Source organism: Aristolochia californica, unplaced genomic scaffold (genome assembly GCF_029961685.1).
Source record: "Aristolochia californica isolate CCGP_79_NKW_82.1479 unplaced genomic scaffold, dmAriCali1.0.hap1 SCAF_3, whole genome shotgun sequence".
Lineage (NCBI taxonomy): Eukaryota > Viridiplantae > Streptophyta > Magnoliopsida > Piperales > Aristolochiaceae > Aristolochia > Aristolochia californica.
This window is the reverse complement of record NW_027181992.1, coordinates 30,258,404-30,272,579: the sequence shown is the minus strand read 5'-3', so window position 1 is coordinate 30,272,579 and position 14,176 is coordinate 30,258,404.

Sequence of the window (14,176 nt, the reverse complement as noted above, 5' to 3'; positions counted from 1 at the left end):
TTAAAGAAATAACAAATGTAAGTAAAGAAAACTTATTCACACACCACAAATGAACACAAAATTTTTGTTATCCATGTTTATGAAATTCCACTAGTTCAATCCTAATACCTCAGAATTTTATAAGAGAGAGATTTTTCTACACACGTTTTAAAAAATTCATATGCCTGATTGAAACATGTTAATGAGACAATTGACGTATGGATCAAAACCTTTTAAAGAGAATAACAAACGTTCATTAAATTCTCAAGTGAACGTGCAGTGGATATTTACCCGAGTAAAAAAAGCCACTATTTTTCCCATTTAGTACAAGCTGACCTAATGATCATAAATGATTTTAAAGTGATTTATCATGCGTATCATGCTATAATTTTTTAAGGAATGACTTTTGGATTGGGAGTAAACACTTAGTTAAAATTCCCCTCCCTCCCCCTTTTCCCGACGACTGCAAAACATGATATATAAAAACGAAAAAGAGTTTACAATCCATAAAAATTGTAGACACTCTTTGGAATTATCTCTCTCTATACTTGTGAATTTTGTATTTCCATTTTAGATGTACACTTTTTTCTTAAATCAAAACTTTGAGTTTTTGCTTTCCTTTCATCCCGTAAACAAAAAAGGCAAATAGATCACCACAAAATAAAAAATTTCGAGTTTATGTATGGAAAAAATTAAAAAAATAACAAATCTAAGTAAATAAAATTTATTCATACACCACAAATGAACAAAAAAGTTTTGTTATCCAAGTTTGGGAAATTCCACTAGTTCAACCCTAATAGCTTGGAATTTATTAACAAAGTGATTTCTTCAACAATTGTTTTAAAAATGGATATTCATGTTTGAAACTTGTTAAAGATGAAAATTACCTATGGATCCAAACCTTTTAAAGAGAATAACAAATGTTCATCAAATTTTCAAGTGAACGTATGGTGGGATAATTACCCAAGTCAAAAAGGCCACTATTTTACCCATTTACAAAAAGCTGACCTAACAATCATAGATGATTGTAAAGTGATTAATCATATGTAACATGCTATATTTTTGTATGGAATAACCTATGGATTGGGAGTCAACACTCAGTTAAAAATCCCCCACCTCCCCCTTTTCCCGACGATTGCAAAACCTGAAATATAAAAACTAAAAAGAGTTTACAATCTCTGAAAATTACAGAGACTTTGTTTAATTATCTCTCTCTACATTTGTACATTTTTCATTGTGCATTTCCATTTTATATGTATACAGTTTTTTTAAATCAAAAGTTGAGTTTTAACTTTCCCTTGATCTCATAAAAAAAAGAAATAAAAATGCAAATAGTTCACAACTAAATGAAAATTTTAGAGTTTATGTAAGGGAAAATTTTAAAGCAATAACAAATGTAAGTAAAGAAAAATTATTCACACACCTCAAATGAACACAAAAGTTTTGTTATCCAAGTATGGGAAATTCCACTAGTTCAACCCTAATAGCTTGGAATTTTATAAGAAAGAGATTTTTCTACACATGTTTTAAAAAATAGATATGCATGCTTGAAACTTGTTAAAGATGCAAATAACCTATGGATCCAAACCATTTAAAGATTTTAACCAACGCTCATTAAATTCTCAACTGAACCTGCGGTGGGATATTTACTCGAGTCAAACAAGTCGATATTTTGCCCATTGATAAAAAGCTAACCTAACGATCATAGATGATTGTAAAGTAATTTATCATGCGTAATGCGCTATATTTTTATAAAGAATGAATTATGGATTGGGAGTCAACACTCAGTTAAAAATCCCTTGCCTCCCCCTTTTCTCAATAATTGCAAAACCTAATATATAATCCTGAAAATAGTTTACAATCCCTAAAAATGACAGACACTTTTTTGAATTATCTCTCTCTATATTTCTGTATTGTGCATTCCATTTTAGATGTACACTTTTTTCTTTAATCAAAAATTGAGTTTTCACTTTCCCTTCATCTCCTAAACAAAATAGAGAAAAATAGGCAAAAAAGATCACAACAAAATGAAAATTTAAGAGTTTATGTATAGGAAAAATTTAAAGCAAGAACAAAGGTAAGTAAATAAAATTTATTCACACACCACAAATGAACACAAAAGTTTTGTTATCCAAGTTTTTGAAATTCCGCTAGTTCAACCCTAATAGCTTGGAATTTTATAAGAAAGAGATTTTTCTACACATGTTTCAAAAAAGGGATATGCATGCTTGAAACATGTTAAAGATGCAAATGACCTATGGATCCAAACCTTTTAAAGAGAATAACAAACGCTCATTATATTCTCAAGTGAACGTGCGGTGGGATATTTACCCGAGTAGTGCAAGCCACTTTTTTGCCCATTTACAAAAAGCAGACCCAATAATCATAGATGATTGTAAAGTGATTTATCATCCGTAATGGGATATATTTTTTGTAAGGAATGATCTATTGATTGGGAGTCAACACACAGTTAAAAATCCCCCGACTCCACCTTTACCCGACAATTGCAAAACCAAATATATAAAAACTAAAAAGAGTTTAAAATCCCTATAAATTATAGACACTTTTTAAAATTATCTCTCTCTACATTTGTGCATTGTGAATTTCCATTTTATATGTATACTTTTTTCTTAAATCAAATCTTGAGTTTTCTCTTTCCCTTCATCTTTAAACAAAAAATAGATAAAAAGGCAAATAGATCACAACAAAATGAAAAAATTAGAGTTTTTGTATTGAAAAAATTTAAAGCAATAACAAATTTCAGTGAAGAAAATTTATTCACTCACCACAATCGAACACAAAAGTTTTGTTATCCAAATAATTGAAATTCCACTAGTTCAACCCTAATAGCTTGGAATTTTATAAGAAAGAGATTTTTCTACACATGTTTTAAAAAATAGATATGCATGCTTGAAACATGTTAATGATGTAAATGACTATGGACCCAAACCTTTTAAAGAGAATAACAAACGCTCATTAAATTATCAAGTGAACGTGCGGTGGGATATTTACCATTGTCAAGCAAGCCACTATTTGCCCATTTACAAAAAGCTAACCTAAAGATCTTTGATGATTGTAATGTGATTTATCATACGTAACGGGCTACTTTTTTGTAAAGAATAATATTGGATTGGGAGTCAACACTTGGCTAAAATAACCCCCGCCTCCCCCTTTTCTAGACGATTGCTAAACCTAATATACAAAAACAAAAAAGAGTTTACAATCCCTAAAAATTACAGACACTTTTTGGAATTTTCTCTCTCTTCATTTGTGAATTATGCATTTTGCATTTCCCTTTGAGTTGTATACATTTTTCTTAAATCAAAACTTGATTTTTCACTTTCTCTTCATCTCGTACACAAAAAAGAGATAAAAAGAGAAATGAATCACAGAAAAATGGAAATTTTAGAGTTTATGTATGGAAAAAATATAAAGCAATAACAAATGTAAGTAAAGAAAATTTATTTACACACCACAAATGAACACAAAAGTATTATTATTAGAGTTTGGGAAATTTCACTAGTTCAACTCTAATAGCTTGGAATTTTATAAAAAAGGGATTTTTCTACACTTGTTTTTAAAAACTAAAAAGAATTTACAATCCCTTAATATTATAGACACTTTTTGGAATTATCTCATTCTACATTGTGCATTGTGTATTGTGCATTTCCATTTTAGATGTATACGTTTCTCTTAAATCAAAACTTCAGTTTTCACCTTCCCTTCATCTCGTAAATAAAAAAAAAGATAAAAAGGGAAATAAATCTTAAAAAAATGGAAATTTTAGAGTTTATGTATCGAAAAAATTTAAAGCAATAACCAATGTAAGTAAAGAAAATTTATTCACACACCACAAATGAACATAAAATTTTGTTTTCAAAGTTAGGGAAATTCCACTAGTTCAACCCTAATAGCTCTGAATTTTAGAAGAAAGATATTTTTCTACACATGTTTTAAAATATGGATATGCATGCTTGAAACATCTTAAAGATGCAAATGACCTATGAATCCAAACCTTTTAAAGAGAATAACAAACGCTCATTAAATTCTATAGCGAACATGCGGTGGGATAATTACCCAAGTCAAACGAGCCACTATTTTGCCCACTTACAAAAAGCTGGACTAACGATCATAGATGATTGTAAAGTAATTTATCATGGGTAACGGGCTATATTTTTGTAAGGTATGACTTATGGTTTTGGAGTTATCACTTAGTTAAAAATCCACTGCCTCCCCCTTTTTCCAACGATTGCAAAACCTAATATATAAAAATAAAAAAAGGTTTACAATCCCTAAAAATTACAGATACTTTTTGGAATTATCTCTCTCAACAATTGTGCATTGTGCATTTCCATTTTAGATGTATAATTTTTTCTTAAATCAAAACTTGAATTTTCACTTTCCCTTCATCTCGTAAACAAAAAAGAGATAAAAAGGCAAAAAGATCACAAAAAATGAAAATTTTGGAGTTTATGTACGGAATAAATTTAAAGCCATAACAAATGAAAGTAAATAAAATTTATTTACAAACTACAAATGAACAAAAAAGTTTTGTTATCCAAGTTTGGGAAATTCCTCTATTTCAACCATAATAGCTCTGAATTTTATAAGGAAGTGATTTTTCTACACATGTTTCAAAAAATAGATATGCATGCATGAAACATGTTAAAGATGCATATGACCTATGGATCCAGCCCTTTTAAAGAAAATAACAAACGTTCCTTAAATTCTCAAGTGAACGTGCGGTGGGATATTTACCCGAGTCAGACATGCCACTATTTTGCGCATTTACAAATACATGACCTACGAATCATAGATTATTGTAAAGTGATTTATCATGAGTAAAGGAGCTATATTTTTGTAAGGAATGGCTTATGGATTGGGATTCAATACATAGTTAAAAATCCCCCGCCTCCCCCTTTTCCTGACTATTAGAAAACCTAATATATAAAAACTAAAAAGTGTTTATAATCCCTAAAAATTATAGACACTTTTTGGAATTATCTATCTCAACAATTGCGCATTGTGCATTGTGAATTTCTATTTCAGATGTATACTTTTTTCTGAAATCAAAACTTGAGTATTCACTTTCCATTCATCTCGTAAACAAAAAAGAGATAAAAAGGCAAAAGATCATAACAAAATGGAAATTTTTTAGTTTATGTATGGAAAAAATTTAAAGCAATAACCAATGTAAGTAAAGAAAATTTATTCACACACCACAAATGAACACAAAGTTTTGTTATCCATGTTTTGGAAATTCCACTAGTTCAATCCTAAAAGCTCAGAATTTTATAAGAAAGAGATTTTTCTACACATGTTTTAAAAAATTCATATGCATGATTGAAACATGTTAATGAGACAATTGACCTAAGGATCAAAACCTTTTAAAGAGAATAACAAACGTTCACTAAATTCTCAAGTGAACGTGCAGTAGATATTTACCCGAGTAAAAAAGCCACTATTTTGCCCATTTAGTAAAAGCCGACCTAACAATCATAGATGATTTTAAAGTGATTTATCATGCATATCATGCTATATTTTTTTAAGGAATGACTTTTGGATTAAGAGTAAACACTCAGTTAAAATTCCCCTGCCGCCCCCTTTTCCTGATGATTGCAAAACATGATATATAAAAACGAAAAAGAGTTTACAATCCATAAAAATTATAGACACTCTTTTGAATTTCTCTCTCTACATTTGTGCATTTTTCAATTCCATTTTAGATGTACACTTTTTTTCTAAAATCAAAACTTTGAGTTTTTGCTTTCCCTTCATCTCGTAAACAAAAAAGGCAAATAGATCACAACAAAATAAAAAATTTAGAGTTTATGTATGGAAAAAATTTTAAAAAATAACAAATGTAAGTAAATAAAATTTATTCATACACCAAAGTTTTGTTATCCAAGTTTGGGAAATTCCACTGGTTCAACCCTAATAGCTTGGAATTTAACAACAAAGTGATTTCTTCAACTGTTGTTTTAAAATTGGATATGTATGTTTGAAACTTGTAAAAGATGCAAATTACATATGGATCGAAACCTTTTAAAGAGAATAACAAATGTTCATCAACTTCTCAAGTGAACGTGCGGTGGCATATTTACCCGAGTAAAGGCCATTATTTGGACCATTTACAAAAAGTTGACCTAACAATCATAGATGATTGTAAAGTGATTAATCATATGTAACATGCTATATTTTTGTATGGAATAACCTATGGATTGGGATTCAATACTCAGTTAAAAATCCCCCGCCTCCCCCTTTTCCCGACGATTGCAAAACCTAAAATATAAAAACTAAAAAGAGTTTACAATCTCTTAAAATTACAGAGACTTTTTTTCATTATCTCTCTCTACATTTGTACATTGTTCATTGTGCATTTCCATATTATATGTATACAGTTTTCTTAAATCAAAAATTGAGTTTTAACTTTCCCTTCATCTCATAAAAAAAAGAGATAAAAACGCAAATAGTTCACAACTAAATGGAAATTTTAGAGTTTATGTATGGGAAAATTTTTAAAGCAATAAAAATGTAAGTAAAGAAAAATTATTCACATACCTCAAATGAACACAAAAGTTTTGTTATCCAAGTATGGGAAATTCTACTAGTTCAACCCTAATAGGTTGGAATTTTATAAGAAAGAGATTTTTCTACACATGTTTTTAAAAAATGGATATGCATGCTTGAAACATGTTAAAAATGCAAATGACCTATGGATCCAAACCATTTAAAGAGATTAACCAACGCTCAAGAAATTCTCAAGTGAACATGTGGTGGGATATTTACTCTAGTCAAACTAGTCGATATTTTGCCCATTGATAAAAAGCTAACCTAACGGTCATAGATGATTGTAAAGTAATTTATTATGCGTAACTGGCTATTTTTTTATAAAGAATGAATTGTGGATTGGGAGTCAACACTCAGTTAAAAATCCCTCGCCTCCCCCTTTTCTCAATGATTGCAAAACCCAATATATAAAACCTAAAAATAGTTTACAATCCCTAAAAATGCCAGACACTTTTTGGAATTATCTCTCTCTATATTTCTGTATTGTGCATTCCATTTTAGATGTACACTTTTTTATTTAATCAAAAATTGAGTTTTCACTTTCCCTTCATCTCGTAAACAAAATAGAGAAAAATAGGCAAAAAGATCACAACAAAATGAAAATTTAAGAGTTTATGTATAGGAAAAATTTAAAGCAATAACAAAGGTTAGTAAATAAAATTTATTCACACACCACAAATGAACACAAAAGTTTTGTTATCCAAGTTTTGGAAATTCCACTAGTTCAACCCTAATAGCTTGGAATTTAACAAGAAAGAGATTTTTCTACATATGTTTTAAAAAAGGGATATGCATACTTGAAACATGTTAAAGATGCAAATGACCTATGGATCCAAACCTTTTAAAGAGAATAACAAACGCTCATTATATTCTCAAGTGAACGTGCGGTGGGATATTTATCCGAGTAGTACAAGCCACTATTTTGCCCATTTACAAAAAGCTGACCTAATAATCATAGATGATTGTAAAGTGATTTATCATCCGTAATGGGATATATTTTTGTAAGGAATGATCTATTGATTGGGAGTCAACACACAGTTAAAAATCCCCCGACTCCACCTTTACCTGACAATTGCAAAACCTAATATATAAAAACTTAAAAGAGTTTAAAATCCTTATAAATTATAGACACTTTTTAGAATTATCTCTCTCTACATTGTGCATTGTGCATTTCCATTTTATATGTATACTTTTTTCTTAAATCAAATCTTGAGTTTTCTCTTTCCCTTCATCTTTAAACAAAAAATAGATAAAAAGGCAAATAGATCACAACAAAATGAAAATATTAGAGTTTTTGTATGGAAAAAATTTTAAGCAATAACAAATTTAAGTGAAGAAAATTTATTCACTCACCACAAATGAACACAAAATTTTTGTGATCCAAGTAATTGAAATTCCACTAGTTCAATCCTAATAGCTTGGAATTTTATAAGAAAAAGATTTTTCTACACATGTTTTATAAAATAGATATGCATGCTTGAAACATGTTAATGATGTAAATGACTATGGATCCAAACCTTTTAAAGAGAATAACAAACGCTCATTAAATTATCAAGTGAACGTGGGGTGGGATATTTGCCATTGTCAAACAAGCCACTATTTGCCCATTTACAAAAAGCTGACCTGATGATCATTGATGATTGTAATGTGATTTATCATACGTAACGGGCTACATTTTTGTAAGGAATAATATTGGATTGGGAGTCAACATTCAGTAAAAAAAACCCTGCCTCCCCCTTTTCCAGACGATTGCTAAAACTAATATACAAAAACTAAAAAGAGTTTACAATCCCTAAAAATTACAGACACTTTTTGGAATTATCTCTCTCTTCATTTGTGAATTATGCATTTTGCATTTCCGTTTGAGTTGTATACATTTTTCTTAAATCAAAACTTGAGTTTTCACTTTCACTTCATCTCATAAAGAAAAAGGAGATAAAAAGAGAACTGAATCACAACAAAATGGAAATTTTAGAGTTTATGTATGGAAAAAATGTAAGTAAAGAAAATTTATTTACATACCACAAATGAACACAAAAGTATTATTATCAAATTTTGGGAAATTTCACTAGTTCAACTCTAATTGCTTGGAATTTTATAAAAAAGGGATTTTTCTACACATGTTTTAAAAAAGGGATATGCATGCTTGAAACATGTTAAAGATGGAAATGACCTATGGATCCAAACCTTTTAAAGAGAATAACAAACGCCCATCAAATTCTCAAGTGAATGTGCGGTAGGATATTTACCCGAGTCGAACAAGCCTCTATTTTGCCCATTTACAAAAAGTTGACCTAATGATCAAAGATGATTGTAAAGTGATTTATCCTGCATAACGGGCTATATTTTTGTAAGGAATGAATTTTGGATTGGCAATCAACCCTCAGTTAAAAATCCCACGCCGCCCCCTTTCCCATCGATTGAAGAACCTAATATATTAAAACTAAAAAGAGTTTACAATCCCTAGAAACTACAAACAATTTTGTGAATTATCTCTCTGTACATTTGTGCAATGTGCATTTCCATTTTAGATGTATACTTTTTTCTTAAATGAAAACTTATTCACACACCACAAATGAACACAAAATATTTTTTATCCAACTTTGGGAAATTTCACTAGTTCAACTCTAATAGCTTGGAATTTTATAAGAAAGAGATGTTTGTACACATGTTTTAAAAAATGGATATGCCTACTTGAAACATGTTAAAGATGCAAATGACCTATGGATCCAAACATTTTAAAGAGAATAACAAACACTCATTAAATTCTCAAGAGAACTTTCGGTGGGATATTTATGCAAGTCAAACTAACCATTATTTTTCCCATTTAAAAAAAAAAGACCTTCCGATCATAATTGATTGTAAAGTGATTTATCATGTGTAACGGACAATATTTTTGTAAGGAATGACTAATGGATTAGGAGTCAACACTTACTTAAAAATTCCCCGCCTCCACATTTTCTCGAAGATTGCAAAACCTTATATATAAAAACTTAATAGAGTTGACAATCCCTAAAAATTACAGACACTTTTTGGAATTATCTCTCTCTACATTTGTGCAATGTGCATTGTGCATTTCCATTTTAGATGTATACTTTTTTCTTAAATAAAAACTTAATAAAAACTTGAGTTTTCACTTTCCCTTCATTTCGTAAACAAAAAGAGATTAAAAGGCAAATAGATCATAAATAAATGGAAATTTTAGAGTTTATGTATGGAAAAAATTTTAAGCAATAACAAATATAAGTAAACAAGACTTATTCACATGCCACAAATTAACACAAAAGTTTTGCTATCCAAGTTTGGGAAATTCCACTTGTTCAACCCTAATAGCTAGGAATTTTATAAGAAAGAGATTTTTCTACACATGTTTTAAAAAATGGATATGCATGCATTAAACATGTTAATGATGCAAATGACTATGGATCCAATCTTTTTAAAGAGGATCAAAAACGCTCATTAAATTCTCAAGTGAACGTGTAGTGGGATATTTACCCAATTTAAACAAGCCACTATTTTGCCCATTTACAAAAAGGTGACTAACGATCATAGATGATTGTAAAGTGATTTATCATGTGTAACATGTTATATTTTTGTAGGGAGTGAGTGATTGATTGGGAATCAACATACAGTTAAAAATCCCTTGCCTCCCCTATTCACAATGATTGCAAATCCTAATATATAAAAACTAAAAAGAATTTACAATCCCTTAATATTATAGACACTTTTGGGAATTATCTCATTCTACATTGTGCATTGTGTATTGTGTATTTCCATTTTAGATGTATACTCTTTGCTTAAATTAAAACTTGAGTTTTCACTTTTCCTTCATCTCCTAAACCAAAAAGAGATAAAAAGGCAAAAAGATCAGAACAAAATGAAAATATTAGAGTTTATGTATGGAAAAAATTTAAAGCAATAACAATTGTAAGTAAAGAAAATTTATTCACACGCCACAAATGAACACAAAAGTTTTGTTATCCAAGTTTGGGAAATTCCACCAGTTCAACCCTAATAGCTTGGAATTTTATAAGAAAGATATTTTTCTACACATGTTTTAAAAAAGGGATATGCATGCTTGAAACATATTATAGATGCAAATGACCTATGGATCTGAACCTTTTAAAGAAAATAAAAAACGCCCATTAAATTCTCAAGTGAACGTGCGCGGAGATATTTACCCGAGTCATACAAGCCACTCTTTTGCCCATTTACAAAAAGCTGACCTAACGATCATATATGATTGTAAAGTGACTTATCATGTGTAATAGGCTATATTTTTGTGCGGAATGACTTATGGATTGGGAATCAACACTCATTTAAAAATCCCCGGCGTCCTCCTTTTCCCGACGATTGCAAAACCTAATATATAAAAACAAAAAAGAGTTTGCAATCCCTAAAAATTACATAAACTTTTTGGAATTATCTCTCTCTATATTTGTGCATTGTGCATTTCCATTTTAGATATATACTTTTTTCTTAAATGAAAACTTGAGTTTTCACTTTCCCTTCATCTCGTAAACAAAAAAGAGATCAAAAGGCAAATAGATCACAAGAAAATGAAAATTTTAGTGTTTTTGTATGGAAAAAATGTAAAGCAATAATTAATTTAAGTTAAGAAAATTTATTCACACACCACAAATGAACACAAAAGTTTTGTTAACCAAGTTTGGGAAATTCCACTAGTTCAACCCAATTACCTTGGAATTTTATCAGAAAGAGATTTTTCTAGACATGTTTTAAAAAATGGATATGCATGCTTGAAACCTGTTAAAGATGCAAACGACCTATGGATCCAAACCTTTTCAAGATAATAACAAATGCTCATTAAATTATCAAGTGAACGTGAGGAGGGATATTTACCATAGTCAAACAAGCCACTATTTTGCCCATTTACAAAAAACTGACCTAACCATCATAGATGATTGTAAATTAATTTATCATCCGTAAGGGGCTATATTTTTGTAAGGAATGACTTATGGATTGGGAGTCAACAATCAGTTAAAAATCCCCCATCTCCCCCAAACCTATTATATAAAAACTAAATAGAGTTTACAATCTCTAAAAATTAAAAACACTTTTTGGAATTATCTCTCTCTACATTTGTGCATTGTGCATTGTGCATTTCCATTTTAGATGTATACTTTTTTCTTAAATCAAAACTTGAGTTTTCACGTTCCCTTCATTTCGTAAACAAAAAAGAGATAAAAAGGAAAATAGATCACAACAAAATGAAAATTTTAGAGTTTATGTATGAAAAAAATTTAAAGCAATAACAAATGTACTTGAAGAAAATTTACTCACACACCACAAATGAACACAAAAGTTTTGTTATCAAAGTTTGGAAATTCTAGGAGTTCAACCCTAAAAGCTTGGAATTTTATAACAAAGAGATTTTTCTACACATGTTTTAAAAAATGGATATGCATTCATGAAACATTTTAAAGACGCAAATGACCGATGGATCCAAACCTTTTAAAGAGAATAACATATGCTCATTTTTCGGAGTCAAACAAGCCACTATTTTGCCCATTTACAAAAAGCTGACCTAATGATTATAAATGATTGTAAAGTGATTTATCATGCGTTACGGGCTTTTTTTTATAAGGAATGACTTATTAATTGGGAATCAACATACAGTTAAAAATCCCCCGCCTCCCCCATTTCCCGATGATTGCAAAACCATATATATAAAAATTAAAAAGAGTTTACAATCCTTAAAAATTACAGACACTTTTTTCAATTATCACTCTCAACATTTGTGCATTGTGCATTTCCATTTTAGATGTCTACTTTTTTCTTAAATCAAAACTTGAGTTTTCACATTCCCTTCATCTCGTAAACAAAAAAGAGATAAAAAGGAATATTGATCACAACAAAATGAAAATTTTAGAGTTTATGTATGGAAAAAATTTAAAGCAATAAAAAATGTATGTAAAGAAAATTTATTCACACATGAATGAAGACAAAAGTTTTGTTATCCAAGTTTGGGAAATTCCACTAGTTACACCATAATTACTTGGAATTTTATAAGAAAGAGATTTTTCTACACATGTTTTAAAAAATGGATATGCAAGCTTGAAAACATGCTAAAGATGCAAATGACCTATGGATCCAAACCTTTTAAATAGAATAAAAAATGCTCATTAAATTCTCAAGTGAACGTGCGGTGGGATATTTACCATTGTCAAACAAGCCACTATTTATCCCATTTACAAAAAGTTGACCTAACGATCATAAATGATTGTAATGTGATTTATCATGGGTAACGGGCTAAATTTTTGTAAGGAATAATATTGGATTGGGAGTCAACACTCAGTTAAAAAACCCCCCACCTCCCCCTTTTGCAAACGATTGCTAAACGTAATATAGATAAACTAAAAAGAGTTTACAATCTCTAAAAATTACAGACACTTTTTGGAATTATCACTCTCTTCATTTGTGCATTATGCATTTTGCATTTCCCTTTGAGGTGTATACATTTTTCTTAAATCAAAACTTGAGATTTCAATTTCCCTTCATCTCGTAAACAAAAAGGAGATAAAAAGGGAAATAGATCACAACAAAATGGAAATTTTAGAGTTTATGTACGGAAAAAATTTAAAGCAATAACAAATGTAAGTAAAGAAAATTTATTTACACACCACAAATGAAAACAAAAGTATTGTTATCCAAGTTTGGGAAATTTCTCTAGTTCAACCCTAATAGCTTGGACTTTTATAAGAAAGGGATTTTTCTACACATGTTTTAAAAAATGGATATGCATGTTTGAAACATGTTAAAGATGCAAATGACCTATGGATCCAAACCTTTTAAAGAGAATAACAAATGCTCATTAAATTCTCAAGTGAATGTGCGGTAGGATATTTACCCGAGTCAAACAAGCCTCTATTTTGCCCATTTACGAAAAGCGGACCTAATGATAAAAGATGATTGTAAAGTGATTTATCATGCATAACGGGCTATATTTTTTGTAAGGAATACTTTTGGAATGGGATTCAACCCTCAGTTAAAAATCTGCCGCCGCCTCCTTTTCCTACCGATTGAAAAACCTAATATGTTAAAACTAAAAAGAGTTTACTATCCCTAAAAATTACAGACAATTTTTTGAATTATCTCTCTATAAATTTGTGCATTTTGCATTTCCATTTTAGTTGTATACTTTTTACTTAAATGAAAACTTGACTTTTCATTTTCCCTTCATCTCGTAAAAAAAAAAAGAGATAAAAAGGCAAATAGATCACTACAAAATGAAAATTTTAAAGTTTATGTATGGAAATAGTTTAAAGAAATAAAAAAATATAAGTAAAGAAAATTTATTCACACACCACAAATGAAGACAAAAGTTTTTTTATCCAACTTTGGGAAATTTCACTAGTTCAACTCTAATAGCTTGGAGTTTTATACACATGTTTTAAAAAATGGATATGCCTACTTGAAACATGTTAAAGATACAAATGACTTATGGATCCAAACATTTTAAAGAGAATAACCAATGCTCATGAAATTCTCAAGTGAACGTGAGGTGGGATACTTACAGAAGTCAAACAAGCCACAATTTTTCCCATTTACAAAAAGTTGACCTAACGATCATAGATGATTGTAAAGTGATTTATCATGTGTATCG